At 32.8% G+C, this 21022-nt stretch overlaps 1 protein-coding gene across 9 annotated transcripts in view; it reads left to right on the top strand.

The window, feature by feature from the left end:
* The window catches only part of LOC129942264 (afadin), a 223760-nt gene that overhangs the window by 182242 nt on the left and 20496 nt on the right, over positions 1-21022 (top strand). The window lies entirely within an intron of this gene.

Raw genomic sequence — 21022 nt, forward strand, 5'->3', positions numbered from 1 at the left:
AAATAAGGGGTTCTGCGAACAAAAAGTTATGTGTTGTTGGTTGTGGATTCAACAGAAGTTTGAAATAATCTGCCAGATCAGAGACATGCAGTTTAATTCCACATATCAAATTTGGCTCTCTCAGTTGATTGATTCTGTACCAAAACTGTTTGCTGTTATTGGTGTTCGAAAGCCCTACTGCAACAGATCGAAAATAAGCTTCTCTTTTCGACTTACACAAGTTCTTGTAATTTTTATTTGCTGTTAAATAATTTTTTGTGATTGTTTCGTTTAAATCGGGAGATGATTTAATTTTTCGTAACAATTCAAAAGATAAACATCTGGCTTTGAAACACTCGTTATCAAACCATTTCTGTTTGTAGGTGGGATTTTTAGAAGTATTTTTCCTTTGAGTTGCCTTTTCTATACATTTATACATATGACTAATTTTTGCTTCTGCATTTGAAGGGCACACAGTAAGAGGGCTTGAGTGTAGAAGTGCGTGGTTAACTTTAGTTTGGTATGTTTCTCTATAACTATCTTTCCAGACTAACTTCGGAGGAAGATTAAGAGTAGAGTTTTCCTGCTCATCACTGAGATGACAAATTACTTTTAGGGGCATATGATCAGCAAAAGTTTGCGACTCAACACTGAATGATTCGACAAGCTTTTTCCATCCTTCAGATATTGCACAAAAATCGGCTACAGATTTTCCTGGCCCTCCTATAAATGTATATGCACCATGACAATCTTGTTTAGTGGATCCGTTTAGGATGAATAGATCATTTATTTGACACATTTCTAGAAAAAGTTGTCCATTTTTGTTAACTACTGTATCCAACGAAGATCTTTTTTCAAGGAATAAAGATTCGTTAGTAAAAGGTTTAGTCCATACGGTTTTTGTCTGTAATGTCCCTATGCGAGCGTTCATATCCCCAATAAGCATTATATTTTCTATGTTAGTGATGTTCAAGAAGTTGTTTATTATTTCAAAGTCGTGCATCCAATTGTTGCAATTAATGTACATTGGAAGAATGTTATAGTTTACGTTGCAGTAATTTAGCTTAAGATAAACATATTCATCCAATTCTATGAAGTTACCGTTTATTTTATTTTCCTTAAACCCGTACAAAAACCCCCCGCTGGCTCTTCCAAAGTTAGAGACACGTGAAGCAGACACCCAATGTAACTTAATGTTATATGCTAATATACTAATATTTTTAAATTCAGATAATTTTTTTTTCTTTTTTAAAAAGGTATTATTTTTAATGTTTTTAATACTTGCATTAAGGCAGACGGCAACACTTTTTCATTTAGCTTGGTATTTCCCATGTTTACTACCAGATGGCTTCATGGACATCGGTGTTTTGACAGCTTCTGATGACCTCGTTGTTGATGAGTTTGACGTTGATATGTTTACTTGTTTTGTTGTTTGTTCGTTTGTAATAATAAGTTCTCCAAACATTTCGTGAAGTAATTTCATACCATCGTTTCCGTTGTCGCATAGAATTTGACCATCGTTTTTTTGCATAGAATATTTTGTTGTTTATGTGTAGTTTTAATCCTCTAATCAAAGGAGTTGCTTTTGGATGTTTTTGTTTGATCGCGTACCTTATCTGTAGCAATTTTCGTCTTCTTTTTTGCTCCTCCTTTGTGTAATCCGGGTTTACAAAGACTCCCGAACCTTTCAATTTACTCGCGTTTTTTAGCATTTGTGCAGATATTTTTCGGCTTTTAGTTTGCACGAGTACAATTTTCTGATTTCCCTTGGCCGGAAGCTCAGTGATATCCTCAAGTACAGCATCACTCTGATCCAGAAGTTGTTTAGAATAGTGTTGAGCTGCTTCTTCTAAATTATCGCCAATGTTGTTGGGCATAGAGAAGATAATATTTTTTGCTTTCGATTGTTTTTCGAGATGTTCAATTCGTCGTTCAAGAAACTCGTTTTTCGATTTTATCTGCTGCAATTCTATTGTTATCGTATCGTTTTGTGCTTTGAGACTTTCTACTTGACTAAATATTCGGTCTGTATCTGCTTTAGTTGGGAGCTCGCAGATTCTTCTGTCCAGTATGCCAGTGATCAATTCTTCAAGTTCGGCTACCGACATGGAAGAAACAGACATCTTGCAGTTGTTTTTGTTCGTGGTTCTTTGAGCTTTAGGTGACGTTTCGATTAGATTTCTTTTGTTCTTGCCTTCACCTACCATTTGCAGGGTTAAAGAATATTTTCATAGTTTTTTTTTCAAAATTAAATGCAATATTTGATTGATATTGATGGAAACACTATTTGCAATCGATGACGTTTCTTTTAAATTATTTTATTTTATAGAATTTAGTTTAAAAAATTAATTTTATACTCTAATTATAAATAAAAATTTAAAGACCGTGAAATTTGACTTGTTTTATTTTTGACAGCCAAAACGTCAATCAGAGAAAAAACTAATATCAAGGCCCTTTTTTATTTTTTCTTAAAAACTACTTAAAATAAGGTCCTTAATATAAAACTTAAAGCTAACTTAAACTACCTATTCTACCTACAAACTACTTAAAACTAGAACAACCACAGCAGCAAATCTAACGTTTTTTGTTTTTATATTTTATTGTCTTTTTTATATATTTTTTTTTTAATTTTTATTTTTTTATGTTTTTATATTCCAGGTTTTTTTTTTGTTTTTTTTTTTAATTTTTATTTTTGTTTGTGTTTTTTTTTTGTGTGCCACCATGCCTATTCTACTTAAAACTAAACCCTAAAACTATAAAACAAGTATGTAAGCCGGCCAAGGCTTAAAACCCCATCCCGACTACCCACTATCAAGTGCCGATTGAAGCCACCAAAACTGGTTCTCCTGCTTCACCCTATCAGTTCGGTCCCGTTCGGACACAGCCCTACTGAACCGAAGGAGCTCTGCTCCGCCTTGTGCCATGACGTCCCGATTGTACAGGAGTCGCCTATCCACGGTTCTTCGTCTGACGTGGTAGATTAACGGAACTGCCAATCTATCCTCTATCAGACCGCATCTATCTTAAAAGAGGAATGCCTCTGGAGGAATGAAGCCGCTCAAGCGTGCACTCTCAAAATACTCGTCGTTCGGATAGAACGCCCCGAAAATTAAATTAAAGACATAGCTCTTGCAATGTGACCTCGAACGAGTTTTATCACGAAATTGTCAATTCTATTGATTCGAGCCCCGTTGTATGTTTGGCTTGATTAGGATCCCTAGATATTTGTATTCTGTAACAGTCTCTATCACTTGACCTTCAAAAAACCATTTTTCATTCCTTTCTAGTTTAGTTTGTCTGTTTTGAACAATTAATATTTTTGATTTTTCAAGATTTACTGTAAGGTTCCATGTTTTACAATAATCTGAGAGCCTGTTGACAATGAGCTGTAGGCTTTGAGGAGATTCTGCTAAAAGCAGAATATCGTCTGCATAGAGTAAAACTTTTATTGTCAGGTCAGCGATTCGTACACCAGCAGGTAGTTGCAACGTAATGTCGTCTTTAAAGATTGAGAACAAAACAGGACTAAGCAGACATCCCTGTTTCACCCCAGATTTTGTTTCAAACCAATCCGACATACTTTTTCCATTCCATACTGACTGACGTGTATTTGTATACATATTTCTAAGGATCTTTATTAGCTTTGTTGACATTCCCTTTTGCGAAAGCTTATAAAATAAAGCATTTCGATCTATCGAGTCAAATGCTGCCTTGAAATCAACAAAAAAGATGTACAATTTTCTTTTCTGTCTCAAAAAGTATTGTGAAACAGATGTTAGAACAAAAATATTATCAGTTGTGGAATAACCTTTACGAAAACCAGATTGGTACTCGCTAAGAATTTCATTTATGTTAATCCATGAATGTATTCGTTCAAGCAAGATAGAGGTGAAAATCTTTGCTATAGCGTTCATAAAAGATATGCCCCTGTAATTACTTGCCAGATTGGGATCACCTTTTTTGAATATGGGATATACAATCGAATCCTTAAAAGATTGTGGAATATCTCCCGTCTCATAAATGTAGTTAAACATCTCTAACATTCTAATCTGGAAATCGGTAGGTGCGTTTTTATAAAATTCGTTTGAAATTCTGTCTGGGCCTGGTGCTTTATTATTTGCTGCTTTTAATAATGCCGTACTTAATTCGCTCATTGATATTTCACGATCTAAGCTCTCATTGTAAATAAGGGGTTCTGCGAACAAAAAGTTATGTGTTGTTGGTTGTGGATTCAACAGAAGTTTGAAATAATCTGCCAGATCAGAGACATGCAGTTTAATTCCACATATCAAATTTGGCTCTCTCAGTTGATTGATTCTGTACCAAAACTGTTTGCTGTTATTGGTGTTCGAAAGCCCTACTGCAACAGATCGAAAATAAGCTTCTCTTTTCGACTTACACAAGTTCTTGTAATTTTTATTTGCTGTTAAATAATTTTTTGTGATTGTTTCGTTTAAATCGGGAGATGATTTAATTTTTCGTAACAATTCAAAAGATAAACATCTGGCTTTGAAACACTCGTTATCAAACCATTTCTGTTTGTAGGTGGGATTTTTAGAAGTATTTTTCCTTTGAGTTGCCTTTTCTATACATTTATACATATGACTAATTTTTGCTTCTGCATTTGAAGGGCACACAGTAAGAGGGCTTGAGTGTAGAAGTGCGTGGTTAACTTTAGTTTGGTATGTTTCTCTATAACTATCTTTCCAGACTAACTTCGGAGGAAGATTAAGAGTAGAGTTTTCCTGCTCATGACTGAGATGACAAATTACTTTTAGGGGCATATGATCAGCAAAAGTTTGCGACTCAACACTGAATGATTCGACAAGCTTTTTCCATCCTTCAGATATTGCACAAAAATCGGCTACAGATTTTCCTGGCCCTCCTATAAATGTATATGCACCATGACAATCTTGTTTAGTGGATCCGTTTAGGATGAATAGATTATTTATTTGACACATTTCTAGAAAAAGTTGTCCATTTTTGTTAACTACTGTATCCAACGAAGATCTTTTTTCAAGGAATAAAGATTCGTTAGTAAAAGGTTTAGTCCATACGGTTTTTGTCTGTAATGTCCCTATGCGAGCGTTCATATCCCCAATAAGCATTATATTTTCTATGTTAGTGATGTTCAAGAAGTTGTTTATTATTTCAAAGTCGTGCATCCAATTGTTGCAATTAATGTACATTGGAAGAATGTTATAGTTTACGTTGCAGTAATTTAGCTTAAGATAAACATATTCATCCAATTCTATGAAGTTACCGTTTATTTTATTTTCCTTAAACCCGTACAAAAACCCCTCGCTGGCTCTTCCAAAGTTAGAGACACGTGAAGCAGACACCCAATGTAACTTAATGTTATATGCTAATATACTAATATTTTTAAATTCAGATAATTTTTTTTTCTTTTTTAAAAAGGTATTATTTTTAATGTTTTTAATACTTGCATTAAGGCAGACGGCAACACTTTTTCATTTAGCTTGGTATTTCCCATGTTTACTACCAGATGGCTTCATGGACATCGGTGTTTTGACAGCTTCTGATGACCTCGTTGTTGATGAGTTTGACGTTGATATGTTTACTTGTTTTGTTGTTTGTTCGTTTGTAATAATAAGTTCTCCAAACATTTCGTGAAGTAATTTCATACCATCGTTTCCGTTGTCGCATAGAATTTGACCATCGTTTGTTGCATAGAATATTTTGTTGTTTATGTGTAGTTTTAATCCTCTAATCAAAGGAGTTGCTTTTGGATGTTTTTGTTTGATCGCGTACCTTATCTGTAGCAATTTTCGTCTTCTTTTTTGCTCCTCCTTTGTGTAATCCGGGTTTACAAAGACTCCCGAACCTTTCAATTTACTCGCGTTTTTTAGCATTTGTGCAGATATTTTTCGGCTTTTAGTTTGCACGAGTACAATTTTCTGATTTCCCTTGGCCGGAAGCTCAGTGATATCCTCAAGTACAGCATCACTCTGATCCAGAAGTTGTTTAGAATAGTGTTGAGCTGCTTCTTCTAAATTATCGCCAATGTTGTTGGGCATAGAGAAGATAATATTTTTTGCTTTCGATTGTTTTTCGAGATGTTCAATTCGTCGTTCAAGAAACTCGTTTTTCGATTTTATCTGCTGCAATTCTATTGTTATCGTATCGTTTTGTGCTTTGAGACTTTCTACTTGACTAAATATTCGGTCTGTATCTGCTTTAGTTGGGAGCTCGCAGATTCTTCTGTCCAGTATGCCAGTGATCAATTCTTCAAGTTCGGCTACCGACATGGAAGAAACAGACATCTTGCAGTTGTTTTTGTTCGTGGTTCTTTGAGCTTTAGGTGACGTTTCGATTAGATTTCTTTTGTTCTTGCCTTCACCTACCATTTGCAGGGTTAAAGAATATTTTCATAGTTTTTTTTTCAAAATTAAATGCAATATTTGATTGATATTGATGGAAACACTATTTGCAATCGATGACGTTTCTTTTAAATTATTTTATTTTATAGAATTTAGTTTAAAAAATTAATTTTATACTCTAATTATAAATAAAAATTTAAAGACCGTGAAATTTGACTTGTTTTATTTTTGACAGCCAAAACGTCAATCAGAGAAAAAACTAATATCAAGGCCCTTTTTTATTTTTTCTTAAAAACTACTTAAAATAAGGTCCTTAATATAAAACTTAAAGCTAACTTAAACTACCTATTCTACCTACAAACTACTTAAAACTAGAACAACCACAGCAGCAAATCTAACTATTTAACATTTTTGTTTTTCATATATCGTTTTTTTTTTTTTATTTTTATTTATTTTTAATGTTTTTTAATGTTTTTTTTTTTTTTTTTATTTTTAATTTTTTTTTTTATTTTCTGTTTTTTGTTTTTTTTTTTTTTAATTTTTTTTTTCGTGCCACCATGCCTATTCTACTTAAAACTAAACCCTAAAACTATAAAACAAGTATGTAAGCCGGCCAAGGCCCCATCCCGACTACCCAATATCAAGTGCCGATTGAAGCCACCAAAACTGGTTCTCCTGCTTCACCCTATCAGTTCGGTCCCGTTCGGACACAGCCCTACTGAACCGAAGGAGCTCTGCTCCGCCTTGTGCCATGACGTCCCGATTGTACAGGAGTCGCCTATCCACGGTTCTTCGTCTGACGTGGTAGATTAACGGAACTGCCAATCTATCCAGTATCAGACCGCATTTGTCTAAAAAGAGGAATGCCTCTGGTGGAATGAACCCGCTCAAGCGTGCACTTTCAAAATACTTGTCGTTCGGATAGAAAGCCCCGAAAATTAAATTGTTGGTCGAAAACATAGCTCTGGCAATGTGAACTCGAACAAGTTTTATAACGAAATTGTCAATTCTGTTGATTCGAGCCCCGTTGTATAGGACCTCGTTGGAATAACTGGCTGATGGCAGCCTGTTTGGCTTGCAGGGCCTCCACCAGTTTTCTTTCTTTTTGGAGGTCCACCTCTCCCTCTAACACCTTCTTTGTTGACGGCACTGGCTCTGGCTCTGATAGGATTGAATACCTATTATTCGGAGACCTGTAGTTCCCTTCTCCACCTTCGGAAATGTATTCCGTTTTCTTAGACTCAGCTTAGTCTGAGAAGTCACTTTCAGTGGCAAAGCCCCCTTTACCCCTCCCTTCGGACGCCACCACCACTAGGCTACCGATTAGTTAATAAAAACTGCGGCACAATGCCAACTTAGCAAATGCTCAACACTTTTTAAGTTTAAATTGCAAATTGAAAAAAGATTAATGCACACTTCTTCACTCGCTGGCAGTCAAAGAACGGCTTGTATGCAGACGCCACCTCCACTGGGCTACCGATTTGTTGTTTTGAACAGTGGCAAACTGTCTACTTAACTGCCAAACACTACAAATGCACTTGATTTAATTAAAAATTAACTGCTGAAACACTTGTTATCTCTCTGAAAGTCAAAGAACGACTACAGTCCACCGCACTAACCATCATGCCACGGGTACCACAAAACTCAAAACCAAACAGAATAAACACCTTAAATTTAATTATAATAACAAGCCCAAAGAATTCCAACCAGGAGAAAAATATACCTTTTCTTTAAAAACGAATGAGAGAATAGAAAATAAATTAGCTAAACTATATAATCAAAAAACAGTTCAGGCAGATCTAGGCACAGATGTTGTAATTGACGGAAGGCAAGCTCACAAAAATAAATTGAGGTAATACTCTACTTTCATATTTACCCTAATATGGCTAGTATCTACCAGGATAACAGACTATTTTTCTGCCCTATTTATTCCAATACCAGCAGGCGACGTTGCTATTTACGAAGAATATTTTTATTTGAAGCATGTAACCAATTTTCCGCTTATCGAAACCATCATATCTGATAATAGCAATGTGTTAAATAAACTAAACGATGAAAGATGTAAGGAAGTACTGCTGCAGGATATAAATACATGAAATAGAGCGTTTGCTCCAACTGCTGAAATCCCCAATTAGAAACAAACGATTCATGGATTTCATAGGCTCTGCAATAAAGTTTATCACAGGTACTCCCGATCACGAAGATATGGAAATATTAAAAATGCAAGAAGAAGAGTTGACTAGATCCAATAACAGACAGATTGATATAAACACCATTAAATACGGAATAGATTAGATGAAATAACAGATAAAATAATTAATTTTGATATAAATGATATCAATAAACCCGACCGGTGACTATGAAAAGTTGACTTCTGTCATGTCTAGAAAAAACAGAATTGTAATAAATAGTTTAAACACGGATGTTTACTCTTTAATATTAGAAAAAAATAATATTGTTAATCCTCTCACTTTAAATATAGGAGGAATGGAATACATTAAATTAAGAGAAAATGTTATTACTGAATTAATCATCCTATTAAATGTCGCGGATGTTAAAATATACTATCAAAATGAAACCTTAGTTTACTTAATTGAAATACAAGAAATACAAGAAATTTGTAAATTATTCGAAATTGCTCTAGTTGTTCACAATAACAAAATTTTAGATTTAAGTTCTAATATATCCGCAAATTGTAATAAGATAGAATATCCCCTAAGTTCATGTAGAAAAGCTCCATTATAATCCTACTGTAATCACCAAAATCCTTGCCTTTCCCAGCTCCTTAATAATCACACAACACAATGTCCAACTACTCAAACCGATCACCTCTTAAAAATTGAAGCAGTTGCTGATAGAATTATTATCTCTAGCGACGAAAATATAACAATTGATGTCAAAGGACAGCCCATTTAACTTAATGGTACCTTTTTAATAACCTTCGATTACAAAATTAAAATAAATGGAAAGGAATATCGAACAAAGAAGACAGTTTGGAACGAAGTCGCTTACAACGAAAACATAAAATAAATGGAAGGGAATATCGAACAAACTAGCCAACCGATGTGATTCACCTTCCAGCCCAGAAGAAGACAGTTTTGAACGTCGCTTATCCTACTTGCAAAAGTTACATTTTATCAACAACCAAAAAATTAAGGAATTTAACTTTACCTTAGAGACTAGTAAGTGAATGTGTTACGCAATCACAGGAATACTCACCATACTCATTTTTGTTCTACTATACATATACAAAAATTAAACCAAAAATAGTTACATTTAGAAGCAACTCAGATCATATGGAACTACCATTATATACAGACCTTATAAAAATGCAAGTTTTAAAAATGATTAACGAGGACGTTCAAAATTAATTGAGGGAAAAGTTAATAATAATTAAATGAGGTATTCATATACTCGTAATATGTTACTAATTTCCCTTTTCCACTTCCTTTAATTATATTGAACAATAATAAAAATGCAATCAAATCAATTATTTGATTTGCAACCTAAAATAGCATTAAGTTGAATATTTGAATAAAATGAGTTAGTTACAACTCAACAGAAAAGACAACACATCTTTTATTTCACTTACCCACATGCGTTCAATATATGCATACGAAGAATAAAAATAAGGAAGACAACCAATACTAAGCCTCATACGCACACAGTCGGCGCACAGTGGTGCAAGAGCGGAAAAAAGTCATATTTATCCTTTTAAACTTAAACATAAAAGTACTCTTAGATAACCCGAGCGTATGATTTAAAAGTATTTTTTAATATATATATGGTATGTTCTGACTTAAAAGCCCTCAAAGTTGAAAAATAATTTTACTCAAATCGCGAACCGTATTTTCAAAAAATTATTTGAGTTATAATTACCGAAGTTCCTTTAAATAAATTCTCTAGCTTCTTAAATCATTTAATTGGTCTATTTTTGATAAAATAAAAGTATTGATTATTTATAAAAGATACCTTCTATAAGTAGTCTGAAGCTTAAGTACTAGGAAAAAATGAGTTTTTTCTAAACAAAAGATATCAAGAAAGTAAGTATGCCAGCATATGCTCCATACATTCATGTTAAAGCATAGACAAAATCAGCTGCATATACGTGCAGATGTGGAAGTTATGATCAAAAATGTTTCATTGAATCGAATTTCAAAAAACTCCGTTTTAACGGTGGTGTTTACCAAAAGGTTTAATTTCCTCCGTATTAATAGTCAGAATGAACTGGTTAAACCCATTATTTTAAGAAAAAATTTCAAACTTTATTTTAAAAGTAAAAAAAAATTAATACATTAAACCAGGTGTAAGAATTTCGATGTTTGCGAAACCATTTATTTCTGCCTGGAAAATTTTTCAACTTTGAACTCGATTTTCTTGAAAACAACACACTAAAAACAATATAGTTTTATGATATTTTAAATTATATGAAAGAGCTTAATACAAAATAAAGAAAAGGATAAGGGATAGTCCCGATTTTTTTTTTATTTTTCACTAAAAGTACGAAGGTAGAAATAAAAAAGGTGTTATTTTTAAAGTTTTATTGCTTTGTTTTTTTTTTTGTGTATTGCGTAATTTTTTATTACCTGGATTATTAGAATAAAATCTCTTACTTAAATTTATATATATAAGTGATTAATGAAAAAAAACGTCAGTATTGAGTTACTGAGCATTTGTGCAAGGTTTTAAAGAAAAATGCTTACTCTTTGATCAACCAACAAGAGAAAGTGAAGTGAAATATAATAACAAACATGTAAAGGGAATTCAATATATTAAAATGAATTCAATCCAAATTCCTTATTCGGTGTTGTGTAGTGAACTTATCACTAATGGTCGTGATGTTCAAAATCTTCTACCATATTTCGTAAGGGAATACCCCAACTTAATTTCTGAGTTTTATAGAAACTGTGCTGTCAGAATTAAAGAAACGATTTATATCCCATTTTTTAAGTCTATGGAACACAGTTTATTTTGAAAAAAAATTACACTGTATTGCCCGAAACGTCAACTAATATAGGAAGACCACGAAAGAGTTTTGACGAATGCTGTGCTTAAAGGTATAACGAAATTGGAAGAGATAAACTATGCAGCACCATCAGAAAGCTTTATTTATTTATTATTATTATTACTATTTACCATTATTATTTATTTAATTGTATAATACACAAAATTAGTAATAATATTATATTCAAAATAAAAACTTAATATTTTACTAAAAACAAACTTTTATTTAAATATAACGTCAAAACTCTCAAATTTTATAAAGATGTCAACAACTTTTTTTCTAATAATTTTATCTTAACCAAATTTTGACCAATCATGTATAACACTAATCTTATCATGTGTGTTAAATTTCATTAAAATCCGTTTAATAGTTTAGATTGTACAGACTTTTTTCCGCTCTCCCATGCAAACATCATAACCCTTAAATTTTAGAAAAATGTTAATAACTTTGTTTCTAATTATTTTTTCTAAACCAAATTTTGACCAAATATGTATAAAACTAATTTATACATGTCTGCCAAATTTCATTTAAATACGTTGAACCGTTCAGATTAAACAAACTATTTTCCGCTCTCCCATACAACCCGAACGACTGAGCGGCCGGCGGCGGGCGCACGTACATTTGCATCAGTGTTACCATAAGAATCCATACCCAACCTGACTCATAATTTTTAATCAATAGAACTGAACCAGTACATTGCTTATGTAATAATATACTTTCTATTAAACATATTTTTTCGGAATGTTTTAATATTATCTCAGAAATAAGTACCTACTGATATAAAGAACATTTTAGAATTTTTGAAAGTCATATAACTGTTTGATACAATTTAAATCATTATTAAAATTAGTATTAATTATCCTTTCGAATTCTATTGTTTCTGTTTCAAATAAATAAATATTCAAATAATTGTTTAAGAATTTTGAAGTTATTGTAAATTTATTTATTAATATTATAAATATATGCATATATCCTTTTATTTATCTATTTTTCACATTTCATTCAATTATTGGAAAAAATAATAATAATAATACATATTATATAATATATTAAGATACAAAATAAAAATGTAAGGTATTATTTTATTTTATAAAGTTAAATGTAATTATTTAAGTGGAACATTGCCTTAAAAACCTTTAAGTGTTGGAGGCCATATAAATAATTTGTTACCTTATTTAATCTAGGAATCCATATAATCAAATGTCTTGCAAATAACTTATCTTTTCTTACTTTCTTAAATGTATTTTCAACATAGTAAAATATAACGTGAACAAATTTGTAATCAATAATAAATAGCATAAATAGCATAACATACCTACAACGCTTGAACAATATCAACTGAAATATGGTAACATCGGGACCAAAAGATCATCGAAACCAAAAATACAGTTTCTGTTCCTCTTTGTCTCTATTAACGTTGAATCAGGGAAAAACAGCCTTTAAAGTTTTTTTTTTTATAGAAAAAAAAAATGAATGCTTATTGATTGTTGCCAATGATAATATTCTTTTTAAATGCAATAATTGCAAAAACATTTCTCCATTCCAATGCATTGAATCACATTAACTCTTTTCTTAATGATAATTTATGTGCGCTGAATTCTAATATTTCTCTGTGCAGTGAAAACTACGAAAATCGGTCTAAAGAAAATGAAAACAATTCTGAATTCTCTTAATGTGAGTAGAAACGTTAGACAAACTACTCGCTCTCAAAGACCTGAAAAAAAGGTGAAGCTGATGCTAAGGGTCCCGCGCCTGTTGATAGTTCTGCAGACAATAATGATGATGGGAAGTTGTTAGAAGGGAGTTTATTACCCGGTGTTGATGATAGTAGTGCTGCTAAGTTCACAGGTGTCATAGTGACTGAACGTGTTGTTTCTGTTAACACTGATTTCGCTTCTACTCTTAATGGTGAAGTTGATGCTGATGCTCCTGCTGATGCTGTTGGTAAAATTTCTGCTGGTAATTTGCCTGCTGATGATAATGTTGCTGTTGGTGCTGCTGTTGATGAAGATGTTCTTAATGTCGATATTCTTCGAACAAAATCAGATGTTTCCGAACGCCCACAAGTTGATGTTGATGGTATAAATGGTGCTAGCCAGCAAGGTACGTCAAAAACTTATAATATCGTTGCTAATAAGGTTATAGTTGGCACCAAATTGCAATGCAATTATCTTAAGATAGCCAAAAATTTGAAATGGTTCCATATTGGAAGTTTTCATCCCAAAACTAACACCGAAGGGATTATTAAATATATATCCAACAATCTTGAAATTGAACCAACTGAGATTTTATGCAATAAATTAGTCAAATTGAACGACGAACGAAAGCTGAATTTTGTTAATTTCAAGATTGGTATTCCATTTGAATCATCTAAGAAAATCTATGTCGACACTTTTTGGCCAAATGGTGTCAAGATTCGCCCTTTCTCGTTCAAGCCAAAAAACTAGCAAGATCTGAGGACTCACTGATGTCCTCAAGCCTTATTCTTTATCCATCATGCTCATCCCTAAATGCTAGTGGCATTCGAACAAAAGTATCAAATCTGTTCAATAACTCCAGTCACATGGATTATGATATAATTATTATTGTTGAAACGTGGTTGCATTCCGATATATCTTCATCTGAGCTGTTTGATTCTCGTCTATTCAACGTCTACAGACTTGACAGATGTAAGTCTGCAACAGAGCGTGGAGGTGGAATAATTGTTGCTGTCCGTTCTTCATTTACTTGTAAAGAAGTTACTTTGCCTCAATCTAATTTGGAACAAATTTGTATTTCAATTAATTTATATACAACTCAAAATATTTCTTTTTACTTTATAGTTAGTTATATTGCTCCAAGAAGTAATTTAGATATTTATGAAAAACATGTTATGAATATAGAATATATTAATAATAACTGCTCAGAATTTGATAAGGTATGTGTTCTCGGCGATTTTAATCTATCAAATATAGAATGGAATTGGTCTGATTGTGATAAAATGTTAATAGCTAGTAATTTCATAAAAGATTATAAATTTATTTTTATTGATTCTCTTTATGCATTAAATCTTATTCAAATTAATGGAATTTATAATTCTTTAAATAAAATATTAGACTTGGTCTTTATATGTAATGATCTCTTAAGTTCTAGAGTTTCAAATGTTCCTTTTTCTCTCTTAAATAAATCTATACATCATGAAGAATTATTTATTGAAATTGAAATGTATATTTTTTCTAATCCAGTTTCTAATTATCATTCAACAAGTTTTAACATCAAGAAGGCAAATTTTATTGAATTGAATAATTTTCTAATTAAGTTTAATTGGTCCAATGAATTTTTAAATTTAAATGTCGAAAAAACGTATCTCCGCTTTTCTTCTATAATATGTGAAGGTTTTTCTAAATTTATACCTTGTGCTCGTAATTCAAAATCAAATACACATCCAAAACTTCCGTGGTACAATAAGCAATTATCTAACCTAAGAAACGCTAAACGTAAAGCTTTAAACAAATACAAGCAATCAAAAAGTGAGTTAAATTATGCTTATTTTAGTAAAATACGTAAAGATTTTCTCACACTTTATAAGTTCCTTCACAAGAGTTACATCATGAATATAGAGAGTAATATTAAGAAAGATTGTAACTCATTCTGGTCGTTTGTCAACACGAAAAGGAAATCAAATGGATTTCCCAAAAATAGGTCCTATAAGGATACCGAAGGGTCAAATATTGATTCTATTCTTGAATTTTTTGCAAACTTTTTCCAATCGGTATACTCAACTCCTGATATTATCAATCATTTTTGTTTTCCCAATATACCAAGTAAGGTTGATATTGGTTATTTAAAGCTAAGTAGTTCTGAAGTGCTAGTAGTACCCGTGGCATGATGGTTAGTATGCAAGGGGTCTTGGGTTCAATCCCTGCCTGTGCCACCTTAATTTAAAAAAAATTATTTTCGCGGGTACTGCCTCTTGCGAGGAATTGACAAATCCTTCAAGAGTAATTCTTGTCATGAAAAAGTGCTTTCTCAAACTAGCCGTTCGGATTCGGCATAAAAATTGTAGGTCCCCTCCATTCCTGACAACATTACTCGCACACAGGAATGGTTGAGAGTTGTAAGTCACTAGGCCCTGGTTCACAACGGACTGTTGCGCCACCCCATTTGATTTGATTTGAGTTCTGAAGTGCTATCAGGACTTAAAGCATTAAAACCAAAATTTGATTCTGGAGCTGATGGCATCCCTGCTATATTTCTCAAACGTTGTGCTTCAGCACTTTGTATTCCTCTTGTTTGTATTTTTAATAAGTCCCTATCCGAAGGAGTCTTTCTCAATACATGGAAAACTTCATATCTAGTTCCAATTCATAAATCTGGATCTAAGAATATGATAGAAAATTATAGAGGTATTTCTAAGCTCTCAGCAATACCTAAATTGTTTTAAAGTATTGTAAAAAACAAAATTGAATTCTGAACCAAGGAATCTATATCTGAATTCCAACATGGTTTTATATCTGGGCGATCCACTACAACCAATATGGTACTATTTTCAAGATATATTATAGATTCCATTGAAGATAAGTATCAGGTAGATGCGATTTATACAGATTTTAGCAAAGCTTTTGATTCTGTGAATCATAACATTCTGGTGCAAAAACTGGAAATCTTTGGTTTCCATTCTAAGTTTTTAAGTTGAATTTCATCTTACCTAACGGGTAGGTCGCAAAAAGTTATCATTGATAGCTCTCTTTCAAAATCTATTTCATGCACTTCTGGCGTCCCTCAGGGTAGTCATTTGGGTCCTCTGCTCTTTAATATTTTTATTAATGACATTGCGTCAACTGTAAAATTCTCTAAGTGTCTTTTATATGCTGACGACTTGAAATTATTTTTGAAGATCAAATGTGTTGAAGATTGCCACCTCTTACAATCTGATATTAACCTAATTGCGAATTGGTGTACTGCTAACAGTTTAAATCTAAACATAAAAAAATGTAATGTGATCACATTCTTCAAATCTAAAACATCTATTCATTTTAATTATTTAATAGAGGCTAATACACTTTCTCGAGTGGTTAAAATCAAAGACCTTGGCATAATTCTAAGTTCAAATTTTTCTTTTAAAAGTCATATTGACTATATTGTCAGCAGAGCTAATTCACTTGTTGGCTTTATTAAGCGAAATTGTGTTGATTTTAGTGACCCTTTTGCTTTATTTTCGCTTTATACATCTCTTGTTAGGTCTGTATTAGAATATGCAGTTGTTATATGGAACCCAACTTTTAGCACTTATTCTGATCGAATTGAAAAAGTCCAAAGGCGTTTTACAAAATTTATATTTTATAAAATGAATTTGAATTTTTCACCAGATTACAGAGCCAGACGTATTTTGTTGGGTATTAAGTCTCTTGAATCAAGACGAAAAATTCATGATGTAATGCTTGTGAGGGATGTGTTATGCTATCATGTAAAATGCCCTCAACTTCTTTCGATAATACCTATCTACGCGCCGCTAAGATCCTTTAGATCAGTAGATTTGCTTTATGAACAGTTTCACAGAACAAATTATGGTTTTAATGAGCCAGTCTCTAGAGCTATCATTAATTTCAATAAAGTTAGCCATTATGTTGACTTAAGTAGTTCGAGAAATTGTTTTAAGGAAAGTGTTTTGCTTTTATTTATTTTTTAATACTGTATATAGATATCGTTATAAAAAACATCAATTATTGTCATTATTGTAAGAATTCTTTAGTCGTAATCTGTTAGCTGTAAATTGCTTGTAGATGTAAATAAATAAATAAATAAATAAACAAAATAAAAGAACTGAAAATACAAAGTTATTAATTGAAGCTTAACAGTATTTTTTAAAATCACATTCATATATTTTCGAAATTGATCGTTACCTCGAGTTCAAAATAAATTTTTTTAGTAGAAGTAGTGACCAAACGGGAAATTTGTTCCACTTTTTCTTGAATGGTTCATACAAAACATATCTATTTTTAAGACGCAAGTCAGGTAAATTCTTTTAAAATATTCATTAATATGTTTTAAGATTAGATAGAGTGGTTAAAGTCTCCTTCACTGAATTATCAAGTTTCGCTCTTTCCCGCTCTCAACCTGCTAACGAGAAACTTACACTAAAAATCAAAAAACTTGTGAGTCTTACTCGCTCCGTTTCGGACACCACACACAACACACATTTCCTCAAATCGACCCACAAATACACACCATTGTGATGGTAGTAAGCCCCCTTAGAGCCGATATATTATCAATTATCTCTAAATCTATTCTTGCATTCATTAGCAAATATCATCGGTGGCTAAAAACTGTTCCCTAATTTAAACATTCATGCGCCAGCTATAGCTATCATTGGTCATTAATTATCATTGGAAACAAACATTGGAATTTTTTTGGCACGTCATTCAAAATTGCTGTCATTGAAAAAAAAAATCCTGATTGAAAACCACCGAAAAATGTTTCAGAAATGTGTCATTGGAGTTGTGTGAAATTGGAACACAAATCAGTGGAACAATACGTTTCACTTTTAAACATACAAGTATCAGCTGTTGAGAAAAATGAATTTCCGCCCGGAAAATAGAAAAATACATTTTTAGAGAAAAATAAATGGGTACTTAAACTTTTTTTTCTCAAAAAAATTTATGTATGAAATGGGAACGAAATTGGCCGCAAACTGAAATCTCTTGTAAGGAAATCTCGCTTTTTCTTAAAAATCTCGCATCACAAAAACGTGGCATTTCGAAAATCTTTTGACGAAAATTCAAATTTTGATAAAAGAAATTTAATTCACAAATAAAATAAAATAGAATAATTAACAACAACATAATGAATACATACAAATTATGAATTTTAACAAAGAGAGAGGTTCTGAGCTATGTAATCAGTTTTCGACATTTTTCATCTTTTTTTTATATGTAATGCCAGATTTTAAAATGAGATCAATGGTACCTGTAGTAGACACCACCTTCGGGTTCGGCAGCTGCAACACGAATGAAGAGATTAACTCTCAATTGCATCGTTATCATTAACAGGTCTCAACATCCCTCCTTTTTTCTCCAGCCCTAACTTCAAGTTTGAGGAAGGTTCTAATTGTTTCGAAGAAGAACACTGCTGCTTATTTAGGGCTGTGGATTCTGGTGAAACAACTGCAGCAGCAGATGGCTCAACATGTGCTATAGGAACTGAACTTTCTTCTATATCCGATAATAGAATCTTCTTTAAGTGACTAACGTTTCTTCTGAATGTACGATCGTTGCTCTTAACAACAACGTCACTACCCTTCCCATATCAGCCCTCTGCTTACCCTTTTCTTTATTAATAGAGTCTAGATCCCTTGCTTCCGAATCTAGAACATCATCAGGAACGTCTTGTATAGATGGAATTTTATTTCGGATCTGGAATGTTGTTTTTTCGTTGTTGGTATATGATTCGAAAGTTGAAGGACTGTAAACGAAAAACCCAAAGATCAATACGAGCTGGGGGCTTAGATGACGGTTTGACCATGGTTTCAAGAGGCTTATGGTCCGTAACAAGTTTGAACTCAATACCAGCTAAGTAATAGTAAAACCTCTCTACTCCCCACACCAATACAAGACAGCTATGAATCGAATTCTCTTGCAATTTTCTGTTGGAATTTTCGCCAATTGTGTTTTCAGTTTTTGAAACACATCATGTTGCTTGGGTCCCCATATAAATTTTGCTTCGGTTTTAATTTAACATCTCAAAGGTTCAGAAAGATCACTTAGATCTGGGATAAATTTCCCCAGGTAACGTCACCAGACCCAAAAAACTCCTGGTCTCTTCTTTGCTTATCGGAGCTCTGAAACCTAAGACGGTGTCTATCTTATCGGGATCTGGTGAAATGCCCTCGGGAGTCGAAATATGTCCCAAAAACCTAATTTTCTTAGCTTTCCAGTGACATTTATCTTCGTTTAATAGGACATCATTGGCTTTAAAGATCTCAAGGACCATGTTCTTCCTCTGACAATCCAAAGACAACAACATCATCTATGAAAATAAGTACGTTCTTTCACGGCGCTAAAAATGTTTCCATTTCTCTTTGAAATTCTGGGGCTGCATTTACTCCGAAGAATAATCGCTTGTACCTATGTATATATTCCACCAGACGTTAAGAAACCTGTTATATCACGACTCTTTTCATCTAATTCACATTGGTGGAAGGCATTTTTCATGTCCAACCTTGAAAAGGTCTTTGCTCCCTTAAGTTTTGTCATGAATGAATCGGAAGTTGGCAAAGGATAGTTTACTCTTAAAATCGCGGCGTTGGCTCGCCTCATGTCAGCGTTTTCTTTAAAAAATAATTGGTTCAATTATGTCTAAATCTATTGCTTCTTTAATTTGAGTAAATCTTGACCAGCGTACGCTCTGAACTTATTTTCCGACTTTGCGTGAACATTTAATGTTTCACAATCTTTCTCACTCAAAAGGTTGAATCGAGAACCCGAGCCTATAATCATCATGATAAAAGATCCCCCAATCCGACACTTGATCAAATCATCTGAAGATCCTACAAAATCCGACGCGATGTGGTCGCTTTCTGAGACATTAAAGCAACCGTGCTCTACAAAATCCCCAGAATTATTTTCCATAACTTCGTCATTAAATTTCTCGACGAAGCGAATCTTTGAATTGATCTTGTTTATAATTGCATTCATTGACGTAGAAGGAACCATACCCTCAGTTTCACATTTAACTTGTTCGTACGCATGACACAAATCCAAAACCTCTTGCAAAGATCGTTCTTTCTCTAATAATCTTTTTTAGGTCATTACCCGCGCATACGTCTATAATCTTATCCTTTAAGTTTATTTCAAAAATTTAGTCTTTTGTTTTACCGAAGTCACATTTGGAAGCTTCATTTCTCAGTTTTAATACGAACTTGTCAAAATTTTCATCCCTGTCTGGCCTTAAACAACGAAACAATGGTCGTTCAAAAATAGCATTTCTTTTTGACGAAAAATAATTGTTCAGTTTTTCAATCAACACTTTAACAATGTTATTTCCAACCCCCTCTGCTTCTTCAAAGAGCGCTCCTGGTAGATTGAAAATAACCTCTTGCAATTGAGGGCCACCCAGATGTAGTAGTTTCCGACCTGATGAGAGACTTCTCTATTACCACACACAAGAGAGGAGTGATTCCAGATGTGCTCATTGCTCCCAAATGATTGTCCAAAATGGCAATTGAATTCCTTTCTGTGGATACTCAACGCAATTGAATGCAAATTCTTTCTATGTATAGAATATCACTCATACCTCTTTTTTCCAATAATTTTAGCCTGTTCTTTCTTTATTTTTGTTCTCATTTTAATGCTTGAAACTGTTTTAAAAATTATAAATTAATACTTTTTCCAAATTATACCTTTTTCTTATTTTATTTCCCGCAATTAAAGGCTTACAAGTTACAATTTATTAAAACCTTTCCCAGTTCCTCAAATCAATGCTACAAATTTGGATATTTCTACTTGTTTATTTTGTTTTGTTGTTTTTTTTTCGCTACGCAATTTAATGCTTTACTGTTCTTTTAACTTGTTTCGACCTGTAGACAACTGTAAATATGTACGTTTACTCAATTTCGTTTTTCTTTCTCTCTTCTTTTTTTGTTTTGTGTTTGTTTTTGTCTTACCTCGTCGCCAAATGTAAATAGTACGCACAACCTTCGGGTTCATCAGCTGCAACACGA

This window comes from Eupeodes corollae, chromosome 1 (genome assembly GCF_945859685.1).
Source record: "Eupeodes corollae chromosome 1, idEupCoro1.1, whole genome shotgun sequence".
Classification (NCBI taxonomy): Eukaryota; Metazoa; Arthropoda; class Insecta; order Diptera; family Syrphidae; genus Eupeodes; species Eupeodes corollae.